The sequence below is a fragment of the Drosophila yakuba genome, unplaced genomic scaffold (assembly GCF_016746365.2).
Source record: "Drosophila yakuba strain Tai18E2 unplaced genomic scaffold, Prin_Dyak_Tai18E2_2.1 Segkk50_quiver_pilon_scaf, whole genome shotgun sequence".
NCBI lineage: Eukaryota > Metazoa > Arthropoda > Insecta > Diptera > Drosophilidae > Drosophila > Drosophila yakuba.
Genome location: NW_025048817.1, coordinates 306,566 through 332,765, shown reverse-complemented (window position 1 = coordinate 332,765; position 26,200 = coordinate 306,566). Strand labels below are relative to the sequence as shown.

Genomic DNA, 26,200 nt, shown 5'->3' with positions numbered 1-26,200 from the left:
CTCTACGAGTAAAGGGTATAACAAATGCCGCCAGGCTATAAAGCCTGAGCTGTCAAAAATGCAAAATTCTTTTATGCACCAAGCTAAAGGTTGCTTGAAAGGACTGATCAGCAGTTTTAGCGAAGCTAGAGATAGTTTTCGTCGAGCTGATGATCTCCTTTCTGCGCTAGGTTTGCAGTTTAATAGCCTTAAGCTATTAGAAGAATAGCCAAAGCGCAAGAATGCGATGGTGGTAGGCTGCCTAAGGGGAACACCCCGTAGCCACTGGCAAGTGATGAACAGGACTTCACAGCTGATCCACTGTCAATCGCAGGAAATCCTCAAATGTTGATAAGATCGGCAGCTAAAAAAGATTCGGAGCCATCCCATTAATCAGTTGTCGAGGGAGACCAATTTGGGATGGCTAGAGATTTCGATTTGTCCGCACTGGTTTCTCGTCCAGTGTTTCCACCTGCCCCGATTAGTTTACCATCTTAAAGGAATATTGTATTCGGACTACCGGCATAAGTTGGCAGTTTTGGGCATGGCAGCATGGGTCAACAGTTTCCCAACGTATGTATGTACATAATATACAGACATGATCGTCCCTCCAAACGTAAAGGTGGAGTCCTAATTGTGGTTAGGTCATAGGTTCATATGTAAAGCTGTCTTTTTCCAATATCGCAAGTTGTCGCAAGTTAATTATATTCGAATAAATCGATCTATGTCTTGTAACAAGTGAAAGTGTGTTTCCTGAAAGTGTGTTTCTGCCCAGAGTAACACCTCTTACTCAACATAAAAATCCATATCATCCTACTTTCGAAGTGACAATCTACACAGGTACAGTAAAAAACAAGAGAGAACGCTATAGTCGAGTTCCCCGACTATTTGATACCCGTTACTCAGCTAGTGGATGTACGAAGAAGAACTTTCAACACTGACAGTTTTTGGCTGTTTGTGGGCGTTAGAGTGGGCGTGGCAAAAAGTTTTTTAAATTGATAGAAATTTACAAGACTAATACAAAAATTAAAATATATGAAAACATTTTTCAAAAGTGTGGACGTGGCAGCTTTGGGCGGTTTGTGGGCGTTAGTGTGGGCGTGGCAAACATTTTTTTTGGCAAGTCGATAAAAATTTACAAGACTAATACAAAAATGAAAAAATATCAAAACATTTTTCAAAAGTGTGGGCGTGGCAGTTTTGGGCGGTTTGTGGGCGTTAGAGTGGGCGTGGAAACATGAATCGACAAACTTGCGCTGCTTCTATGTTTTTGGAGTCTGTATGCTTAATATCAACTTTCTAGCTTTTGTAGTTCCTGAGATCTCAGCGTTCATGCGGACGGACAGACGGACAGACGGACGGACAGACGGACATGGCCAGATCGACTCGGCTATTGATCCTGATCAAGAATATATATACTTTATGGTCGGAAACGCTTCCTTCTGCCTGTTACATACTTTTCAACGAATCTAGTATACCCTTTTACTCTACGAGTAACGGGTATAACCAGTTCCTTGACTATCTGATACCCGTTACTCAGCTAGTGGAAGGGCGAAGAAGAGTCTTAAACACTGGCAATTTTTGTCGGTTTGTAGGCTTTAGAGTGGGCGTGGCAGAAAGTTTTTTGGCAAATCGATAAAAATTTACAAGACTCTCTTAAGTCTGTATGTTTAGTCTCAACTTTCTAGCTTTTGTAGTTCCTGAGATCTCAGCGTTCATACGGACGGACAGAGAGACGGACATGGTCATATCGACTCGGCTATTGAATATATGGTCGGAAACGCTTCCTTCTGCCTGTTACATACTTTTTAATGAATCTAGTATACCCTTTTACTTTACGAGTAACGGGTATATGAGGCTAAATGAGCTATGAGGCTAAATTTGCATTAATTGGTCCGATCTTTACTAGTGGAACAAATTAGTGGATGCCATAAATATTTGAGTTGACACACATAAGAAATGTAAAGTCCAGACATTACTACGTTAGTAATAGTTACTAACGTAGTAGCCGATCTATTTGCCAAGTTTTTTCAAACCAGCCTTACTCTCACGCGCTCACGTATCCAAGCCGAAAGCAATTACAAAGGACTCCCTAAATGGTCGGGTATCCCTAGGCTTTTTGAAAATGGTATCAGTCCTTATTTGCAGCACATTTGCAAGTTAACTTTATCACCATGTCAGCATAGTTTTATAAAACGCAGACCTAACCTTTTGGAGCAAACTTCCCTGGTAATACAGGACTTCAAAAATAATCTTTAAACATACATACGTAAACTACACTGACTTTGTGAAAGCATTTTAATCTATCATTCTCTTTTAGTAAGAAACTTGATTAGGTTTCCCTGTTGATCCTGTAAATTGAATTTTAAGTTATCTGAATCGCAGGACGCAACGGGTCCTATTTAAACATTTTGTTTTATGTCCAGTGTCCCACAAGGGAACCCCCTAGGTCCGCTCCTTCTTACCTTATTCATTAACGACCTTCCTTTATAATAAAGCATTTGCGTGTACTTATGTACGCTGACAATGTAAAATTATGCTGCAGTATAAGGCTTTTTTTTTGTCAGTTGCACTTACAATCCTATCTAGATAGCATTCAAACATGGTGGCGTGATAACTTATTCAACTTAAATGGCTCATTATGACCTTTTGTCGTGTGAACTCAATATTCGCGACTTACACTCTAAATGGGTGCTCTCTGGACAGAATAACACAAGTTGATGATCTTGGTGTTTTTCTGGACCCTAAACAAAAATTTTCAGACCATATTTCGTCTATTGTCAATAAAGCCAAGGGTGTGCTTGGTTTTGTAAAAAGGTCCTTACATGACTTAAACCGTATTAATTTCGCTTAGCCGTCAGGGTCTTGCGTATGGATAACCAGTTTGGAGTCCACAATACGAAGTTCACTCAGACTAAATTGAATCGTTTCAAAAACATTTTTAATGGTAAGGCGGCGCCTTATTTGGGATGCAAAACGTATATTAACTCCTTATTTCAGTCTACTAGAATGGTAACCTTGGAGCAAAAAAAATGGAGCAGTCTTCATTATACCCGTTACTCGTAGAGTAAAAGGTTATACAAATACGTTGAAAAGTATGTTACAGGCGTTTCAACCATATAAAGTAAATATATTCTTGATCAGGATCAAAAGCCATGTCCGTCTATCTGTCCGCCTGTCTGTTGTCTGTCCGGCTAGAAAGTTGATTATGCAGATTAAACATGCAGATTTAGAGACATTTAGAGACATAGACGCATCGCAAGTATGTTGACCCATGTTGTCCGTATGAACGTTGAGCTCTCAGGAACTATAAAAACTAGAAGGTTGAGATTAAGCATACAGATTCTAGAGATACAGTCCAAAAGTTTCCACGCCCACTCAAACGAACACAAACCACCCAAAAGTGCCACGCCCGAACTTTTGAAAATGTTTTGATATTTTTTGAAATTTTTATAAGGCTTGTAAATTTTCCATCGATTTGCAAACAAAATTCTGTCACGCCTACAATTTTAACTTTTTTTCTTTCATTACATTTTTTTCCATATTCTATCAATATTTTAAAATGATGTGGAAATGTCTCGTTCGCAATTTATGGAATTCACACATACCTATTTGGATATAGCTTGGCATATTTTGTTTGCCATAAAGATGCAAAAGAGCCCCCAAGCTTTTTATGTATCCATGTAATATACAATCCGATTCCTTTCATCTGCATCGAAGTGCTGCTTTTGCTTTAATTTTCTCTTTTGTTCTAGTTTATCGGTCTCACTGTTGACCGTATCAAATACTGTTTCAGAAACTTCCTGTTGCCACCTACGAAAGATAAAAGAGAGAACAAGAAATAAAATCAACATTTTTTATTATTATATATGGATAAAACGGATAATATTATGAATTTATATGCGAAAATGAAGAACTTAATATAAATTTATAAAATGAGATGCAAGTTAGGAACTTTTTAAGATCACTATATTTATACGTAAATCCGAAACTGTACCTCAGGTATTCTTAAAATGGCAAACTATCATGGGATACAATAAGTTAAAGACTAGGTTATAGTTTTTTTAGTTATACCCGTTACTCGTAGGTAAAAGGGTATACTAGATTGTTGAAAAGTATGTAACAGGCAGAAGGAAGGTTTTCCGACCAATATAAAGTATATATATTCTTGATCAGGACCAATAGCCGAGTCGATATGACCATGTCCGTCAGTCCGTCTGTCTGTCCGTCCGTATGAACGCTGTGATCTCAGGAACTACAAAAGCTAGAAAGTTGAGATTAAGCATACAGACTCCAGAGACATAGACGCAGCGCAAGTTTGTCGATTCATGTTGCCACGCCCACTCTAACGCCCACAAACCGCCCAAAACTGCTACGCCCACACTTTTGAAAAATGTTTTGATATTTTTTCATTTTTGTATTGGTCTTGTAAATTTCTATCGATTTGTCAAAAAACTTTTTGCCACGCCCACTCTAACGCCCACAAACCGCCCAAAGCTGCTACGCCCACACTTTTGAAAAATGTTTTGAAATTTTTTCATTTTTGTATTGGTCTTGTAAAATTCTATCGATTTGCCAAAAAACTTTCTGCCACGCCCACTATAACGCCTACAAACCGCCAAAAACTGTGTTTAAGACTCTCCTTCTCCCTTCCACTAGCTGAGTAACGGGTATCAGATAGTCGGGGAACTCGACTATAGCGTTCTCTCTTGTTTTTTTATAGTTTCTGTCGAAATAGCTTTATGTGAAAAAATTTTCAGGATAATAATATAGTTGAGCAATTTTTACGATGACTGACGATTCAAGTGTAACGATTTCGAATATTCATACCCGTTACTCGTAGAGTAAAAGGGTATCCTAGATTCGTTGAAAAGTATGTAACAGGCAGATTCTTGATCAGGATCAATAGCCGAGTCGATCTGGCCATGTCCGCTTGACCGTCCGTCTGTACGTATGTACGTCGAGATCTCGGGAACTATAAAAGCTAGAAAGGTGAGTTTCAGTATCCAGACTCCATAGACCTAGCGAGAGATCACCACGTTGGTTGACCCATGTTGCCCCGCCCACTCTAACGCCCACAAACCGCCCAAAACTGCCACGCCCTCACTTTTGAAAAACGTTCAGCTGGGCTGAAATTCGGTAATATCGGAATCTCAAATCTGGAATCGCCTATTCCGGTAACACAAGCGGATTACTTTGTCTTTGTAAGTTTTAGTTGATTTGCGAATAGGGACTATACCAAGTGTAGCTGGGAGCCCGAGCCGAGTACAGTACACTGTACTCAGAGTACTTGCATAAATCAGTACTATAATTACATACGCATTGGCAATGCTAGCATAAACAATAATGTTCAAGTGAAAGTGTTCTATGATCGCCGACTTATGAAGCACACTGCATAAGTGCATGGTCAGCATTTCCACGCTAACCGAAAGCCGCTATGTACATAATGTGCGCACATAGCATTCTCTCCCAACTCTCTTAACATAAGTAATACATAGTGCAGCCGCTTCTCTGCCCACTAGGCAGCTAAGGCGCACTTCATAGCTTAAAGAATCAGGGAAATTTAAGAACTGAAACAAAGAATTTGCAAGTAAAATAAACGGAGCTATGCTCCATAAAAACTACAAATAAATTGTGAAACTACTTCTGGCGGATCCTACCTTCGACATGGCGACCGTGACAGGACCTAAGGACTAAGGAGGACACGCCCCAATCAACACAAAAATGTTTCAAATAAATTATGGATTGGCAAAACTTAATAGCCATCTTAAATGAAATAAAAGAAAAATTTAACAGGTCATATAAATGTTTGTCTCAGAACAGTACAGTTCAAAAACAAACTGGCAATAAGCATACAACCATTCTGGTAGAATCCTTTAATCAGGGAAGATCCCATATACATAACCAATGAGGGAAACTAGACAAAAAACAGTGGACAACACTCTCCAAATTTTTAATTAGACTAAGAAATAACCTAATAAATATCAAAGAAAGGTACGATTTAAACATATCGATACAAACAATTCTAAATTCCCCTTTGACACTAAGTGAGGAATCAACAGATTCGCTCAGTGATTCTGACTCTGAACTAGAAGTCAAAGAAGAAGACTTGAACGACCTGACAATAGCCGCAATATTGCAATTGCCGGAAGATTCAGAGAATATAGAAGATCAGGACATAAAATTAGACATAATGACGGAAAATTCAGCCGCTATCAGGGCCTACATAAGGGAAGTGTCGAGCGCAGTACCAGAGTTTGATGGACAAAATATCCATCTTCAGAGGTTTATTATGGCCATCAAATTAGTAGACCTTGCAAGGATAATTTGAGGACATTGCAGTCCAATCTATAAAATCAAAATTAATTGGCACTACTCTGAACCTGGTACTGAGCGAATCTACAATTGATACAATAATTAAAAAATTGTAGGCTTCAATTGTTGGGGAAACAACAAAAAACATCAAGGCAAAATTATTCACAGTACAACAAAAAGGCAAAACATCTACACAGTTTACAACAGAAATTGATAACTTACGTAAGCTCTCAGAAGCCTCGTATATCAATGACTACTAGGGATGCCATCGATGTTACTGTGCTAGAACCAGGTACATGCACAACTATGGATGCTGCCATAGGTGCGTACATAAGAACTAGCACCAGAGTAACCGGAAATGTGAATCATGTAATGTATTCAAAGAGAGCTTACTCTAACAGAGGCCAAGGTTATAGAGGTAATGGTCGCGGCAGAGGCAATCGCCATTACAATACAATAACCATAATTACAATTACGGCAATAACGGCAACCAAAATAATGGTAACAATTATAGAGGCCGTGGCAACTCAAATAAAGGAAGCCGAAACAATCAAAATCGAAATAATTACAATAACAATGATAATGCTAGTGTGAGAGTAACCAAAATAATTCGGGAAACTCGAAACAAACCTCAGATAAACAGCAATAAATAAAGCTCATGTACATTCAATCAATCTAAGTATAAATATATTCATTGCATTTGACCATGTGGCAACAGGAAAAAGATTTATTTTCTTAGTTGACACAGGTGCAGATATTTCCATACTAAAAGAAGAAGCCGACTACTTCAACAATATAACTTCCAATTGCATACGCATTAAGACAATTTACTAAGGGCGAGCGTAATAAAAGTAATACTGAGCAGGAATTAGCGGCAATACATTGGGCAATAACTTCAGACCCTATATTAATGGTGAACATTTTATAGTCAAAACTGATCACAGACCACTCACCTTTTTATTTTCAATGACTAATCCGGGCTCAAAATTGACTCGTATGCGACTTGAATTAGACGAATATAATTTTACAGTAGAGTATCTGAGAGGTAAAGACAACTATGTTGCTGAAGCGTTATCAAGAATAGCCATCCAAGAATTAAAAAATATAACCGGAAATATTATGAAATTCACTACGAGACTACAAAGTAGACAAAAATCCTGCGCAGGAGAAACAAACAAATCTGAATTGTATACGTAATCCACAGAAAAAGCTTCAATGCCCAACGTATACCAAGTCATCAATAATGACGAGGTACGTAAAGTAGGGACATTGCAAGTAAAAAATATGATATGTTTCTTTAAGAATGGAAAAAAAATTTCTGCAAGGTTTGATGTCGATGATTTATATACAAATGGAGTTCTTGATTTAAAATAATTTTTCCAAAGGCTTGAAATGCAGGCCGGTATATATAAAATTAGTCATCTCAAAATGGCAACGTGGGAACATATCTTTGAACACGTTTCAATAGATTATTTTAAACAAAAGGGCAATAAAATATTAACAAAATTAAGAGTGGCGCTACTCAACCCGGTGACCTTAATAAGCAATGAAAAAGAAAAAGAATCAATTTTGTCTACACTACATGATGATCCATTACAAGGAGGTCATACAGGCATTGCAGAAACCTTGGCCAAGGTCAAAAGACATTATTTTTGGAAAGGTATGTCTAAACAAATAACAGACTACATTAAAAGATGTCAAAAATCTAAGAAAGCGAAAATAACAAAGCATACAAGGGGTATGCTTTACTTTGTATGACTTTAACTGAAACCCCTGAACATGCTTTCGACAGAGTGATAGTGGTCCTCTACCCAAGTCAGAAAATGGCAACGAATATGCAGTCACTCTCATTTGTGACTTAACTAAATATTTAGTTGCAATTCCCATACCGAATAAAAGCACAACAACAGTCGCTAGAGCAATTTTCGAATCTTTTATTCATACTTACGGTCCAATGAGACGTTCATTACGGAAATGGGTACAGAGTATAAGAATTCAATCATCACATTTCTTTGCAAATATCTAAAGATTAAAAATATAACGTCTACCGCTCACCATCATCAAACAGTAAGTGTAGTCGAAATAACTTTATAGAACTTTAAATAATACTTACGATATTACATATCGGTTGTTAAAACTGATTGGGACGTATGGCTTCATTATTTCGTCTGTTTTTTTAATACAACCCCTTCTCTATTTGGTAGAACAAATAATTTACCAATAAATTTCACTAATATAACTAGCATAGAACCAATATACAATATAGATGATTATGCTAAGAAAAGTAAATATAGATTAGAAGTATCATATAAAAGAGCTACAACTATACTTGAAGAGCATAAAAGAAAAAATAAGGAAAATTATGATTTACAAACAAAACATATAGAAATAACAGTAGGAGATAAAGTTTTATTAGGAAATGAAGTAGGTCATAAATTTATTTTAAATATACGGGACCCTATAAGGTAGAAAAGATAGAAAAAAGAGACAACATAAGAATATCAAACAATAAAAACAAAAAACAATAGAGAACGCTATAGTCGAGTTTATCTGATACCCGTTACTCAGCTAGTGGAAGTGCGAAGAAGAGTCTTCAACACTGACAGTTTTTGGCGGTTTGTGGGCGTTAGAGTAGGCGTGGCAAAAAGTTTTTTTGCAAATCGATAGAAATTTACAAGACTAATACAAAAATGAAAAAATATCCAAACATTTTTTAAAAGTGTGGGCGTGGCAGCTTTGCGCTGCTTCTATGTCTCTGGAGTCTGTATGCTTAATCTCAACTTTCTAGCTTTTGTAGTTCCTGAGATCTCGAATCTCTAAACCAAGGAGGTTTGTTAGAGATAGACGGATAGTACATCGGAATACAAGAGTTAAAAAATGATTTAATTGCGGTATACAAAATATTTATGTCATCCGCTTATATGTTCCATTAGTACAGATCGGCCAATTAAAGCAAATTATAATAGCTTGCGACAATGATATGTCGAGCAAGCCGTCAATAAAGTCATGTAGTGCTATAGGAAGAAGGATATTTGATACCAGGTATTGATACCAGGTATTGATACCAATTGGTGCCTATCGACTTCTATTTGAGACAGGCTGAGAAAAATAATTAAAATATTTTGCAAAATCAAAATGTAAGAGCAAGAAATTCAAACAATACTATTGGAAAATGAGAGAAAATAAGAGCTAACGCATATGAATTCAACGTTGCGGTACTCATACAAAACTCCTCTGACGTTAGAGGTAGAACTAACCGCTATTAAGACTCCACCTTTCCGCCGGTCCCGGTCGTGCCTGTATATTGTCTACATACCTGGGATCACTTAAAAATTTAACCTCCCTGGCTACGTGAGGGAAGTTTAATTCCTACGGCCTTTATACCCGTATACTAAATTAGCCGAGTTGATCTGGCCATGTCCGTCCGTATGAACGTCAAGATTTTTGGAAGTATAAAACTCTAACGGCCACAAGGCACCCAAAACTGCCACACCTACACTTTTTAAAATAATTAGATATTTTTTCAGTTTTGTATTTGTCTTGTAGATTTCTACCGGTTTGCCGAAAATTTGTGTGCCACGCCCACTCTCACTACGCAAATCTGCCACGCCCACAGTTTAAAAATGTATTGACATTTTTTCCTTTTATTATTAGTTTAGTAAATTCATTTTGATTTGCCAACAAAGAGCCTAAAACTGCCACGCCTACACCTTTAAAAAATATTTTAAATATTTTTTCAGTTTTTTTATTAGAATTAGAAAATTCCAATTCTACCGATTTGCCAAATAACTTTGTGCCACGCCTACTCAATAGCCCACAAGCCGCTCATTACTGCCCCGCCCACACTTTTGAAACATTTCTTATTCTTTAATAATTTATTTTTTTTCCTATTTCTATCAATTTGCCAGAAAAATGTGAAAATTTTCTGATTCGCACTTTCACTAGCTGAGTAACGTGTATCTGATAGACGGCAAATTCCAATATAGCGTTCTCTCCTGTTAATCTTAGGTTCAAACCCTTTTACCGTCATACTATCCGGCCAAAATTCAACAGAATATATTGTTACAAATAGCTCGTTTGGCACAGATATCTTGAAAGATGAAATGTCCCTAGCGGAATAAAATGTTAACATTTTTGTACTTTTCTGTAATCGGCTTTTGTTTTGACAATACATCAGATGATGTTTGATTAGGGGAAACACTGGTTGTTGCAGACAAATTTAAATATCTAGCAATCCCAAGTTGGGCACCCTCCACCACGGGTTGATCGAATTGCTTTGAACTGTCTCTGCTGGGGGATTGTTGCGATCAACAACAAACCAATTACCGCTGGGGTTTGCTCAAACAAATATAAATTCGAATCATTGGATTTCAAGTCAAAGTGAGTCAAATCAAGAGAGAACGCTAAAAAAAACATAAGTCAATAAACTTAAGCTGCGTCTATGTCTCTGGAGTCTGTATGCTTAATCTCAACTTTCTGGCTTTGTAGTTCCTGAGATCTCGACGTTCATACGGAGAGACGGACATGTCCATATCGACTCGGCTATTGATCCTAATCAAAAATTTATATACTTTATATGGTCGGAAACGCTTCCTTATGCTTGGTACATACTTTTCAACGAATCTAGTATTCCCTTTTACTTTACGAGTAACGGGTATAACTAGATCCTAATTATAAAGCCCCATGTGTTTAGTGGATGGATATCGTTAGATCTTAAAGTCCCACATGATAGTTGTACCAGTTTTCCCGATGAGAATAAAATTTGTTAGGTAATAGAAGAACTTGACAACGGCAAGAGAGGTCAAAATGTGGAAAAACAATCCCGATACTGTAATATGAGCGAATTGGTATCCAAGTGGTCGACTTTGTGCGAAAAGGTGTATTGTATTCCAACATCTATGTGGACAGCATGCTAAGTTGACATTTGATGACTTGGGATTTGGTAGTTAGACGATTGAGCTGAAGTAGAAGACAGCCCGTACTCTAAATGTTATGTTCAAGAAATGGATGGTCGATATCCAAATTGCTGGTTTGTGTGGAAGAGAGCGTATACTCCAGAGAAGATTATGAAAGATTATCCGCCAAATTAATTATGAATTATAAATTAATTATAAAATTAAGCAGCACGAGGTCGTGTAATAGTCAGGAAGGTCATGTCGGAGAATTATTTTGTATTACTAGATTTAATTATCAATAGTAAGTTCTCAGTATAATCGATTATAAAAATAAAGGAAGAAAAAGATAATGAAAGAACAAAGGAATGAAGAAAGCTTTTCCATGATAGGGGTCCTGAATAAAAGCGACGTAGGGAAGGAGAGCGAAATCCTTGCCGAGCAAGATAGAGAACAAGAGATAAAATATAAAAAGGTAGTTTAAGGTGGCCGTAACGAACTAGCAGCCAGAAGAAAATAAGAAACAATAATGTTTTCATAATGTTTTAAATTTTTCTTTCTCCCTGATGAAATTGTTGGGTTTAGTCAGGAGAGAGAGTGTACTCTAGAAAAGATTGTGAAGGATTATCCCGCCAAACTAACTTTTGAAGACACAATAGAAGTTAGAAAATTTGTTTTGCAAAATTAAATTAAATCATATAAGTATTTTACTTTGTCAAGCGATATGTTAGAAATTAGTATAATAAAGTTGTAACGAACTGATTTTATTGGTCCGCTTGCTGCCCAGGTACTAACGCTGCGTGATTGGTGCCGAGGAGATGCCCGTTGCGCTAGGAAACGTAACTGTTCCCGGACTTGGGTGAACAGGTGGTGGACTCTCAAGGCGAAAGACGTGCTAGCCGCAACATGCTGTCCTTGTTCCGGCCGGTCCCGCCAGACGCGGTTGACTTTCCACTAACGCTCTGTGCGATCGCCCGGTTTACGCCGCAGTGAAAGATACATTTCCCCAAGCTGATGCGGAAGTACCTAGATGGGTTTGCTCGACGGCCTCGTTTCCGCTGTCGAGTTCCCGAGTTAGGGTGTGGTTAGGGTGGGCGTGGCAAAAAGATTTTTGACAAATAGTTAAATTTACAAGACGAACAAAAATTTAAAAAAAAAATTTCAGCACATATTTCAAAAGGGAAGTGGACGTGGGCAACGTTTTGAAACAAACTTACACAGCGCAGACGTCGCTAGCAGAAGTCTGCATGAATACAGTCAAAGCAGCATTTGGTACTCTTACTCAAGGTTCTGACTGACTGAGTGAGACATTGAGTAAAACGAAAAAATGTACTATACTCGAACGGCGAAGCAATGCACAAATGAGTACTCGCGACCGAGTACTCGAATAACCCAGACGGCTAGTTAGCCGCATTGGCGACGTCAAATTTATTACGTATTTGTTTATTCGTTTTTGGCTCGATTTTAATACAAGACATAGAAAAATAGAAAGACATGGATTATTCAATTACTGAATGCAAAAACATAAAACATATCAGAATTGTTAAATTAATTAAATTTCTAGAATCTGAAAATGCTCTATTATTAATATGTCATTCTATTTACACATAAATTATGTATCTACATATATTATGTTGTACATATGTATGCAACTTACTAAGAACATAGGCTTTCGTTCGAGCTCTGCATTCTTATCATTGCCTATGCAAGCCATGAACGACGAAATTGCCAAATTTTATCCGAGTACTCTAAGCATTTACTCTGCATTCACTCATTCTATCCATTCCGCTTTGGATTGAATTTCACTCATTTCAACGAAAACAACGCTAACCAATGCGCAATTCACTTATTTGAAACCGTTTCAGCCCGCCGAATTGCGAGTTATGCTTGTGAGTACTCAAATAATCGAATATTTTGAGTGCACATGTGCAGAAATCTACTCGCTAGCATATCTATGCGTATTTTTAATTTTTATCGAGAATATATACTTCCCCTTATAATATGTTATCTAAGAATAAATGCTGTGCAGAATTTTATTTGCTGTACTTTGCCCTTGAATGCATTGGATAAAATTTTGATTGTCTTTCCTTGCAAAATCAACCGTAAAACAAGGCTTAAGCTTTATGTGTCAAGCTGAATATCTTAGTGAAAAAAAATCATTCAAATCCACTGCAGATATAAATTAAGATAAGGGTTGGCCGGCGGTTAACGCGCGCGACCTTTACTAATCAGGTGTCAGGCGGAGCCGTGACAATGAAAGATTAGGAGTTACTTTTTATGCTTTATTACACCGAGCCAAGCGGAGCTGTAGCGTCGGAGACAAAATCAGAACTGAATATAAAATACAAGAATTCAAACTTAGGAGCTAGCATGAAAACGAAACACATTGTTGCGAGCTCATATTCGTAGCAGCCACGCAAATCTGCAGTGTCTGCCGGCTACGTATCGACATCCGGCATAATGCTTACGTTGCAGTATGCGATGTTGTCGTATTTCATGCGCCCGTGGGAGCGACGTTTGCTTTAGGTAACAAGATGCGTACCATGCACCCAGATTTCAGAGCCGTTGTCCACTTGTACCTTGGCGGCCCTGTCGTTGATGATGACGATCCCTCATCTACATAGGTGATGGGGTCCAGGCTGCTGGTTGTATTGCGCAGTGCGCCTCGCCGCCTGCATGGAGTTCTTTCGCACAAAGAGCTGCCTGATGACTGAATTCAAATCTGCGTGATCAAGAATATTTGGGCTAACAATGTTCATTTTTGCAAGTGTCACGGCCAACATTAAATTTTAAAGCTCCATCATGAGCATTCTATTTCTCGCGAGCAACGTTTCATACAAATGACCGGAGTCAATTTGCGACGCTTTTGCTGCTTTGAGGATTAAGTTGACGGTGGCAGTTAATTTATTAATTTGACTCTGGATTTTTGTATTGATTTCTATCTGCCTATTGTTCGCGTCTATCAATCGCGCTCTACGACCCTACTGTTTTGCAAATCGCTGGCATCAGGTGTACCGGCTACAACCTTAGTATGGAGCCCAGGAAGTGTGCTGAATCTACATTCAGCAAATTTCTCATGTGTGACTGCGGGAAGTGGCTAAGCAGACCGACCGTCTCCTCTACTACACGTGCGTACTCCGAAAGATTCGCGGAGTGCCTTACGTAGGCGAAATTCTCCCACACCAAGATCTGGCCATCGACTTTGGGAATGTATTTGGCGCGCGAATAATCGGTGATGTGAGCCGATGCCAATGATAGAGACACGAGAAGGATAAGATTGGTCCTGTGGGTGAAAGTTTAAATGGTTAATTTTTCTATTTTGCAGACAAGGGGAACCCAACACCAATAATAATAAAAATGCTTAAGAATATAATGTGCGCGGATGGCGCTAGGCTTAGATCTATTAAAAATTACGCCAAGTGGCTAGAAAAAATTTAAAATTAAGCGAAACACTTACCTCGCTGCTGAGCGCGTCTTTTAAATTGACCTTGTGGACCACCCTCCCCTCAATAAGGACGTGGTCCCATGTCCGCTTCTACAGCCTTTTTTCGCACAACGGCGTGAGCTTGTTGCCGAGTCTTCGGTTGGATTTTCACTTTCTCGCCAACATCGAATGTCCTATTCTGCCGCGAGGCGTTTTCTCTGGGCCTCAGCGCGGTCTGAGCCTATTGCGGATCTCTAGCTGTGGCTCATCGGGGTGTGTTAGGACGATGTCAGCCGGTCTCCTGTCTCCACTACCACTGGGTAGTGGCCAACATTATTATTTCGACCGTATCACTCAAGCCCTTGTCTATCTTTATGCATCTGGCTAGCTCAAGCAACGTGGAAACGCTCCACCTGCCCGTTGAAGGTGCTGTGCAGTGGTGGTGCGTTTGTAACGCTTACCCCAAAGTTGTTACACAGCATGGACACGATCGTGTGTGACTTCAACGACGGTTCGTTGTCGCAATAAATGGTCTTTGCCCTTGGGAAAAAGTTCAAAGCTGAAGCAGCGCCGGCTTCAGGTCTTCAATAGTTCTCGAGGCGATTTGTTGTACGAAGGCAAATTTAGAAAACTTGTCGACGCAAGTGAGGAAAAACTTTTTGTCGGTAGAGAAAATGTCGATGTGCAACATTTCCCCTGTGTGTGACGGTATTGGCGTTTCACCGAGTTCTTGTTTTCTCGGGTGCCTGTCATACTTTGCCCTTGCACAAGTCCTGCAATTCTGCACGATCTCGTTGGCCAGCTTGGCCATTTTGGGGAAATAGTATTCCGACAATACCTGCTTTACATTTTCTTGCGCTGCTCTGTGTGCCCTATTATGTTCAGCAGTTAAGATTTCCCTTCTTTCTTCGATTCTGAGTACGTCCACGACGAGGTTCCTGCAATGCCAGAACTTTGTGGCTGGGAACCTCCGGACTATCTCATCTTGTATCATTGCGAGCGTGTGCAAATCGCAATGGAAGGCGTTTACGGCCCTTGGGACGATTATGTCTGCCAGTTCGTCTAGTAAAGACCCCCTGCAGACGAAGTTAACCGTGTGGCGCCTTTTATTCCCGAATAAAATAAAGGTATTTTTAGACGGGAAACCTGCTTCTTCCAGTATTATCTGGTTCTGGAAGCAGTTCAATGGCTTGTCTGTTGACTCGATTGTGTGGGTGAGAGACACCTCACTGTGAATCGTTGCTGCGCAAGATTCGGGCTCTTCTTGTTCCAGCACATTAAGCTGTTGTCTGGACAAGGCGTCCGCTACCAGGTTCTCTTTACCGGGCTTGTAAAATAGACGAGCATTGAACTCGTCTATGCGGGCCTTCCACCTCTTAATTTTTGCGTTCGGGTTTGATTCCGACACAGAAAATGTTAACGGCTGATGGTCAGTGAAGATATTTATATCATTCACTCCATACAAGTAATGCCGCAGTTTAGCCAGGGCCCAAACGATGGCCAATAACTCACGCTCGTTAGTCGCGTAGTTGGCCTCACTGTCTTTAAGAGTTATTGAAATCATTGTTATAGGGCGGCCCTCTTGAGACAACACCGCACCTATACCATGGGCTGAAGCATCTGTCGTTAGATCAAATGGCTTCTTATAGTCCGGGTAGCTGAGCATGACATCTTCTGATGCCAATATATGCGGCATCTTTTGGAACGCCTCTCGCTATAGCAGCGAAGTCTCTGATGAAGCACCTATAGTAGCTCGCGAGCCCAGAAACGATCTGACTTCGAATACCGTCTTAGGCTCTGCAAATTCTTTTATGGCCTTTACCTTTTCTGGGTCCGTTGTTGCACCGTTACTGGTGACAATGAACCCGAGAAAGCTCACGCTTTTCTTAAAAAAACGCGATTTCTCGATCGATACTCTCATGTTAGCTTCTTCTAAGCTCTTTAACACCCACTCTACATGTTTGATGTGAGCCTCCTCGTCTTGCGAGAAGATGATCACATCGTCACATAAACATAGCAAAATTTGCCTATTTGCTCCCGTAGGATGTCATCGATCGTTCTTTGGAAAATGCTGGCGGCGTTCCTGAGGGCGAATGGCAATCTCTTAACTCATACTTTCCTCCGTTTACCGAGAAAGAAGTTTTTTCACGATCGCGCTCCGCTAGTACGACTTGATGGTATCCTGATTTAAGATCCAGTGTCGAAAAATAGCGTGCTTTGCCCAAATTGCCTAATATCATTGATATATTTGGCATGGGGTATTTATCGGGAATGGTGTGCTCGTTAAGCTTGCGAAAGTCTGTCACCAAGCGCTTCTTTGCGGTTTCCCGCATCATCGGTGCCCCTTTTATCAACTACCCATATGGGTAGTTGTAGGGGGATGCCGATTTCTGAATTATATCGTTTCTTAGAAGATCTTGGATCTCCTTATTAACGAAGTCAGCTACGCCCATGGGATATGGGTACAGCTTGGCATAGATGGGCTCTTCGCTCACCGTTCTGATGGTGGCAACCACCGAAGTATTATATGGCAGAGCCTCGTTTGGTCTGCAAAGGCCTTTTTTCTGGCCTTTAATAATTTCCGAAAAGTCTCCCGCACTGAAGCGGGTGCATCTGAGCAATCCACATCGGTGAAATTGACATCAGTGCATTTGTGGGAAGGAGATTTTCTCAACTTCCGTACCCCATTTGAGCTGACCGGAGGCCAAACAGAGTGACGCCCCAGCCTGAGCTATCAAATCGAGACCGATTATCCCATCGAAGGTTGACAAGTCTGGTAAAATGAAAAATGTTGCTTTCACGTTAAACAACGCAACAAAGCATTTTGTGTGACGGTGGTTGAGCCATGGATGGAATGCAAGGTGAATTGCAAGTTAACCGGACGGACGCCACGCAACCCCTTGTGTGGTCTGATGTAATTCTTGGACGTGCCGGTATCAATAAGGAAGCTCATATCCTGCCCTGCTACTCTTCGTCTAATGACGGGTAGCAGGGATTTTCCCCTAAAAAATTGAGGGCGTCAGAATCACTTCGGCATCGTCCTCGATCTGCGCCATAGCGCCGTTGGCAGCTTCGGCGTACGAGGTCTGCCCCTGCCCAGCATCTTGGGTTACATGATTCACCCTTTGTTGCTTGCCCTTTCCGTTAGAGCGACCGGACATGGCCGACCGCCTGCTGACGCCAGCGGAGGCCTGGATGGGCTGTCCAAATTTTGACAGCGAAGGGTCTACCTCCATTGGTTCTGGAGCACTGGCGCGAGTTTGCTGCTCGGCATTTCGCTGGCCGTATTGGCCTTGCTGCTTGTTCTGCCTACTAAAATGTGGGTTCTTTGACCCGCTTGCCTGCGTTTTCTTGTTGGGGTGGCTTGACCCGCTGTTGGGTACTTGCCTTGTGTTCTTTTTCCTCAATGCTTCTCGCGAAGTTGGCAGCGAACGCATATCTGGCGCTCGCGCCAGAGCTGACGGCAAGTCCCTTGGCTTTGCTGAGAACAGCACATTTGTGAGACTACGCTTGAGTCCCGAAACAAACACACGTAGTGCATCTTCGCGGAACTTTTCGCAGAGGCCCTTTGCTAGGACCGGCTCGTATGACATGTTGACTTTTTTAGTCAACAATGTAAGCTTTTTGCCGACCTCATCATAGTATTGCAGCAGAGACATGTTGCCTTGTCTCAGCGTGGCCAGCTCTTGCTCAATTACGTGAACTGGACGTTTGTCGCTGTACGTGAAGTCGAGGCGACTTATAATCGCGTCGAAGTTAAGAACTATGCCGAAAGAGGCTAGAACAACGTCCGCGGCCCCCTGATTTTGTTTCTCATAATTATGACCGCCTGATTAATGGCGTGAACTGCCGTCGTACGGCCTAAAAATACGATAGGCTGCGAGAGCGCCTGTCTCCATGAAACATACGATTCATGTGCGCCTGCAAGCTCGGGCAAGCATTTGACGGCATCTAATGGCTCGTCGCAGCGGATATCATTTCTTATCTCTATGGGTGCATAAGCTTGCACCTCTGGTGGCGTAATATGCGCTACGGCAGCTGCTGGGACATTGCGTTGACTTGGTCAAGCAAGACCTTATTTGCAGCGGCTTGCTCAGCTAAGGCAGCGGTGACGGCTGCCTGTATTACGAATTTCAACTGGTCTGGGTCCATGACGCTGTCTGTAGGACGAGGTGAGGGTGGGGGTGAGGGTGTGCGTCTTGGCACTGAATAGCGAATGCGATGGTCGTCGCAATCAGAGTCAGAATCACTACACTTTCGGCGAGTGGTTCTATAGAAAAGGAAGGGTGAAGTCATATGCTTCTAATGTAAACAACGAAAACTCGAACACCAACGCTTGAGGACGGAGGCAACAAAGTTGCGAAATCCCACGGATCGTATTACGTTGAACGACCAAACAAAACGAACAAGATGAAGGCAGACGGAAAAAAAAATTTGTGCGCGCATGCATTTGATGCGCCGCTTTTAGTAATTATTCAACAAATGTTTATATATTTTGCTGCAATAGTTTTCCGTCAACTTAATCCTTTACTAGTTTCACGTATGTTAAAACTATTTATTATTTAATTTCATTTAAGAAAAGACACTTGCAAAAATTTGTTTATATGCTTATTTTTTGTTTCGCAGGTTTAAGTGCAGTTTTAAAAAAAAAGGTGCCCACTTACATTTTTTTTTTGGTGTTGTGTTGTGTTCTAAACTGAAGTTGGTTTCTGTTTTTGTACACTGCTTGTCTCTGCCTCCCGCGCTGCCGTCTCCGCTGTCCAGATAGCTCTGTGTGACGTGAAATTAAGTTTGCGCTATAGCGCACCTCAGCAACTGCACTCAAGAGGCGAGTTAATGGCGTTGTAGCTGTGCTGCTGCCTGTGTTGACGTAGGTCAGCAGCACCCACTTGTTAAATAGTTCTGTTGTAAACAACAGTGGTCACAAGCACTTGTTTTGTTGCTACAGCCCTGTTAATGTGGCTGAGTCTGATTAACTTGTAGTTAGGTTTTAGATTTTTAGAATTTCTTTTAGTTTGTTTTGCACTTTTTTTTTGTGTTCGTGGGTAATGACTAACGCACTGTCAAATACCACTGGTTGGGCGCCAATTAAGATAAGGGTTGGCCGGCGGTTAACGCGAGCGACCTTTACTAATCAGGTGTCAGGCGGAGCCGTGACAATGAAAGATTAGGAGTTACTTTTTATGCTTTATTACACCGAGCCAAGCGGAGCTGTAGCGTCGGAGACAAAATCAGAACTGAATATAAAATACAAGAATTCAAACTTAGGAGCTAGCATGAAAACGAAACACATTGTTGCGATCTCATATTCGTAGCGGCCACGCAAATCTGCAGTGTCTGCCGGCTACGTATCGACATCCGGCATAATGCTTACGTTGCAGTATGCCGATGTTGTCGTATTTCATGCGCCCGTGGGAGCGACGTTTGCTTTAGTTAACTTATACATTTGATATGCACGAACGTATTATATTCTGACTAGTTATACCCGTTATTGGTAGAGTAAAAGGGTATACTAGATTCGTTGAAAAGTATGTAACAGGCAGAAGGAAGCGTTTCCGACCATATAAAGTATATATATTCTTGATCAGGATCAATAGCAGAGTCGATCTGGCCATGTCCATCTGTCCGTCCGTCCGTATGAACGTCGAGATCTCAGGAACTACAAACTACTATACAAACCGCCCAATGCTGCCACGCCCTCACTTTTGAAAAATGTTTTGATATTTTTTATTTTGTATAAGTCTCGTAAATTTCTATCAATTTGCCAAAAAACTTTTTGCCACGCCTACTCTAACGCCCACAAACCGCCAAAAACTGTTAGTGTTGAAGACTCTCCTTCGCACTTCCACTAGCTGAGTAACGGGTATCAGATAGTCGGGGAACTCGACTATAGCGTTCTCTCTTGTTTTCCTTAAATACTCTCTATGTGTTTTTCTATTACTTGTCTATCTTCCTGCAAACTAATCCAAACACTACTTCCTGGAGGTAAATGCGTGACATTCAGCGCTCATTCAATAAAAAGGTCATTCAATATACATAAACTATCGATTAAAATCTTACCTTTCAGATATGGTCAACGAAAACATTTTATAAAGATCTTGATCGGCGTCGTTTAGTTTATGCCCTTGGTATCTTCCTCATCAAACGATCCAATATCAAAGGCATCTGCGGCATTTACTTCTCCCCTAGGGGGTACTAAAGGTGGAGTATATTTTTGTAAGTAAACTTGGTGCCAATCAATTCCACAGAAAAAGTTGTGCATTTTTACTTCATCCGCGCTAAAAGATCGAAAATTAGGGCAAAAAATAAATATATATATTAGTACACTGTGTTGAAAAATTGAACTTTTATTGCTGGATCCGCTGCGAAATTGGTGGATTACAATACGCATACTCCAAATATGGTCATAATAATGATTCCTAATCAAAAATTCCAAGCAAAATATAAATTTAGTTTTACAAAACGGTGGGCATGTACAAAACTTTTAAATTAGATAAAACTAATTTATTTTACAATTTAGGTCCAATTTCTAGAAACAATTGCTTATGGACCAATTTACGTGGTATATGGGTAATTTGCGCATTGTATCAACAATCTTTTTGGGTTACGGCAATGGAAGTTTATCCTGCTACACAGTGTTATCTCACCCGTTTCCCATGCACCCAAGCCGTTTAGAGACGTCCCTTTGAAGTAACATTTCCAACAAATTCTTAAGTTCCAAAGAAAACGATTCCGGAAGTTCTACGTTCTAAAAAAAAAAAATTATTAAAAAAATATAAAGTACACAGGTTCTTAAAATCTTTTGGTTTTTTTTTTTCCTTTTGGTAATATCCTTATAAAAAAATTGTTAATTAAAAAATGTGTATACTTTTATAAAAACAGGGGTAGCCAGATCCCAAAATTCTAAGTTTATGTACCCTTTCCGTTACAGTCTACATATTCTGGATCAGGATCACTAGCCGAGTCGTCCGTATGTCGTAACGTCGAGTTTTTAGATACTATAAAAGCTAGAAAGTTGAGATTATGTAGTAAATTCTAGGAAATTTTAAAGTGTTTTTTATGTTATTGTGTGTCTTGTCAATTTCTATCGATATGCAGAACAAATTTTGGCCACACTCAGTCTAGCACCCACAAACCGCATAAAAGCAATCCTGCACACGTCTTTAAAAACCTTTTTTAATTTTTTTAATTTGCCTTATCCTTTTTTATCGATATGCCAAACAATATTATAAATTTAAACTTCCCACTTCCACTAGTTGATTAACGGATATAGATAGTCGAATATACTCGAGTATAGCGTCAAACTGCGTCTGCTGCTGAATTTTCAAGTGCTTTCATATGTTCTATTATTAAATCGTATTCTTCTTGGTTTAACCAAATTTTATATTATTTTAATCATGTGTTTTTCAGTAAGATGAGATAAACTAAGGGCTAATGAGTATAAAAGAGGAAAAACTACGTTTACAGGTTACTGCACTACTTTAATTAATAGTGATCGTGACTGCTCTTCTTCTAATTACCTCAAATAAATGCATAGGCTCACTATCCACGAAGTGATGATTTACAGAACCATTTAATTATTTATAATTGCTGCATATTTTGATTATTTAATAGAGAGTAGTATTATAAGAAAAGGGAGTGAAAGTGCAAAATGTAACAAAACGAAAACTTAATTTGTTGAGTTCAGTGGTAAAACACGCCTTATCTGGTTTGCACTACTTATTATATTGTTATTATATTAATATATAGAATTATGCTATAGTCGGGGACTATCTGATACCCGTTGCTCATCAGTGGAAGTGCGAAAAAGAACAACAATTTCAACAATAACAGTTTTTGGTGGTTTGTGGGAGTGGCAAAAAGATTTTTTGGCAAATCGAGAGCAATTTACAGGATTAACAAATATGTGAAAAATATCAAAACATTTTTCAAAAGTGTGGGTGGGGCAGTTTTGGGCGGTTTGTGGGCGTGTCAATAAGTTTTGGATATCGATAGAAATTTACATTTTTAAAAAGTGTGGGTGTGGCAGCTTTGGGCGGTTATTGGGCGTGGCAACATGGGTCAACAAACTTGCGCTGCGTCTTTAGCTCTGTAGTCTAGATCCTTAATCTCACTTTTTAGCTTTTATAGTTTCTGAGCTCTCGATGTTCATACGGACAGGCGGACATGGCCAGATCGACTGGGCTGTTAATCCCGATCAAGAATATATATACTTTATATACTCGTATATATACTTTTCAACGAGTCTAGTATACCCCTTTATTCTACAAGTAACGGGTACAAGAGTAAAACTTTGAAATCAAGACTTTTTTGCTCAGTTTGTATAAAATTAGAAATTAGGAAACAATAGCTTAAATTATTATATTATTTATTGTTTATTATTTATATTATTTATTGACGAACCTCCAAGACTGTGGTTATGACTGCTGTGATGTCGAGAATAAAATCTAGAAATATATATATATATATATATATATTAGGCATGCAGAGACGTAGACTCGAGGAAAATTTATTTCAAAAAATTTACACGGCCACTGTAACGCTGACAAACCACCCAAGACTGCCACGCCAACAGTTTTCACAGCATTTTTTATTTCATCTCGTGTTATATAATCGTGAAAAGCAGTCAAGGCCAGAATATTGAAAAATGCTTGAATTTTTTTTTGATTTCATACATTTCTTACCAGTTCCTATGCCAACCCACTAACAGGTATATAATAGTCGATGAAATCGACTAAAGGGTTATCTCTTGTTAAAGCCGTTACCGGTAGAGTAAAATTCTAGATTCGTTAAAAAGTATGCAACAGGAAGAATTTGGCGTTTCCGATCGGAAACTATAAAAGCTGGGAAGTTGAGACTAGACATGTAGATTGAAGTTAAGATTGTATTATCTTGTAATTTTCTGTTTTCTAATATATAGTCAAATGTGTATACATATGCCTTTCCCTATTTTCTAGTCCTCATTTACTGAGTTGAAAACCTTTGACTGAAATCAATTTAATTTTTGCAAGGGTAAATTTATGCTTAAGTATGAATCTTGTTTATATTAATGAAATCATAAATAGGGCTCAATTTATGGGTTAATTTCTTTTTTAAATTGTAGGAACAAAAAAAACAAAATTCATAACTTTAATCCCAAATTTCTTGTGGTTGATAAAAATGTCTCAAAGTATTAAATTGATATATTTGAAAGATCTATAAACATACCATAGTTAATGTCATTTTGTCAATTTCAAGCTTATCCTTTGTTTTATGTTGTCGAAATGGAGAATGACCTTTAAGCAATTTATACAACATGCATCCCAAGCTGAACCAATCAGCACACGAATCGTATGACGTTCCTTTGGATAGCACTTCTGGAGCCATATATCCATGAGTTCCCACTGATGCATGCGGTTTCTTTTTTGAGAAGTCGCAAGCCAATCCCAAATCAGATATTCGTATGTGTCCGTTTTCATCGAGCAATATGTTGGCGGGTTTTAAGTCTCGGTACACAATACAGCGTTTATGCATGTGTTCCAATCCCATAATAACCTAATATGTTAGAGGTTTGAGTAAAATAAAATATTTAATGGCATTACTTACTTCAGCTGCATAAAATTTCATTTCGTCCTCACTAAAAATACCATGCTGCGATAAATGGTAATGTAGATCACCACCGTTCATTAGGTCTAATATAAAACACAGTTTATCTGGTGTATGAAAGGCATAGGTCATACACACTATAAACGGACAATCAATCTATGAAAATGTATTAATTACTAAAGTAAAGTACAATTTATAAACGATCTTACTCCAGTGCTGACTGCTTGCAACATATTTCTTTCATTAAGTGCTAACATTTCTCCTTGTTTCATTTTAATCCGTTTTTTGTCTAAGCATTTCATTGCATACATTTTTCCAGTGTCAGCTTTTCGGCATCCATATACTTCTCCAAAACCCCCTCGTCCAATTATTCTATGAACGCTGAAATCGTTCATAGTTAGCTGAAATATATGAAAATGGCTTTTTAAGAAAGTAAGAATACTTAAAAATACTGTTTAATATCTACATATATCAAAAAACATATATACACTAAAAAGATTACATAAGGCTTACAATTTTATAATTCTATTGTTTAAACGTATAATCGTTTTATTTTTTGGATTCATTTTATTGTTTTGGAACAGTGAATTATAATCGATAGGGACTCTGTATCGCCTCTGCGCGCAGAGCTTTAGCTCTTGTACGCGCTCGCCCCTCTTTTCCGCACTTACGCTCTCGCTTTCATCCGGGCTCGCGCTTTCCAAATATCGCAGTCGGGCGCCGTCGAACACCCGAGCCCGCTTTATCGATGTAAAGCGGGTGGGAGCGCCGCTCTAGTTAAAGCTTCAACTTTAGTCTCATGTATGCAGCTGAATAAAGCAGAACTCAAGACCCACGATGCCCCCGCTTCGTTCTTCTTCTTCGACCCCTGGGGGGTTTTTTTTTTGACTTTTGCTCTGCGCCGTGGAAATTTATCTATTCGCCAACAGCTTGCCACTTATCGTTGGAGGACGATCGCCCTCACAGACACTGTTTCTTCAAGCCCGGATATTCTTCCCGTTTGCCAGCAGTTTCCGGCCATTTGTTCCGCCAAGATCAGTACGAGCCTTCTTAAATTTTCTCACTGCCCGTCTTCAGCAGAGCTGCAAACATTCAATTTCGGGCGCACTGCTGTAAGACTATTTTCTGTGTGAATTCCACATTCGTGAATTTTCCCGACACAAAGGCATGTGAGAAATTTAACTCACCACATTTGTCTTCTCAATCCGTCTTCGCTTCGCTTTTATGCGCGCGCCGCCGTTCTTTTTTTCGTATATCAACGTGCAAACGGTCTTATACGTACATACATATGGTCATATGTTCGTACTTCATACATATTTACTTATGTTTATAAGTTCATACATTATACATCATACATATTTACATATGTTCATACATCATACATAGTTACATATATATATAATTATATAATCGCAATTTTCATATGTAAAAACAAGAGAGAACGCTATAGTCGAGTTCCCCGACTATCTGATACCCGTTACTCAGCTAGTGTAAGTGCGAAGGACAGTTTTTGGCGGTTTGTGGGCGTTAGAGTGGGCGTGGCCAAAAGTTTTTTGGCAAATAGATAGAAATTTACAAGACTAATAAAAAAATGAAAAAATATCAAAACATTTTTCAAAAGTGTGGGCGTGGCAGCTTTGGGCGGTTTGTGGGCGTTAGAGTGGGCGTGGCAAAAAGTTTTCTTGCAAATCGATAGAAATTTACAAGACCAATGCAAACATGAAAAAATATTAAAACATTTTTCAAAAATGTGGGCGTGGCAGTTTTGGGCGGTTTGTGGGCGTTAGAGTGGGCGTGGCCAAAAGTTTTTTGGCAAATAGATAGAAATTTACAAGACTAATAAAAAAATGAAAAAATATCAAAACATTTTTCAAAAGTGTGGGCGTGGCAGCTTTGGGCGGTTTGTGGGCGTTAGAGTGGGCGTGGCAAAAAGTTTTCTTGCAAATCGATAGAAATTTACAAGACCAATGCAAACATGAAAAAATATTAAAACATTTTTCATAAA

At 39.3% G+C, this 26,200-nt stretch overlaps 1 pseudogene; it reads right to left on the bottom strand.

The window, feature by feature from the left end:
• Window positions 1–26,200, bottom strand: part of LOC120320445 — a 133,128-nt pseudogene that overhangs the window by 11,162 nt on the left and 95,766 nt on the right.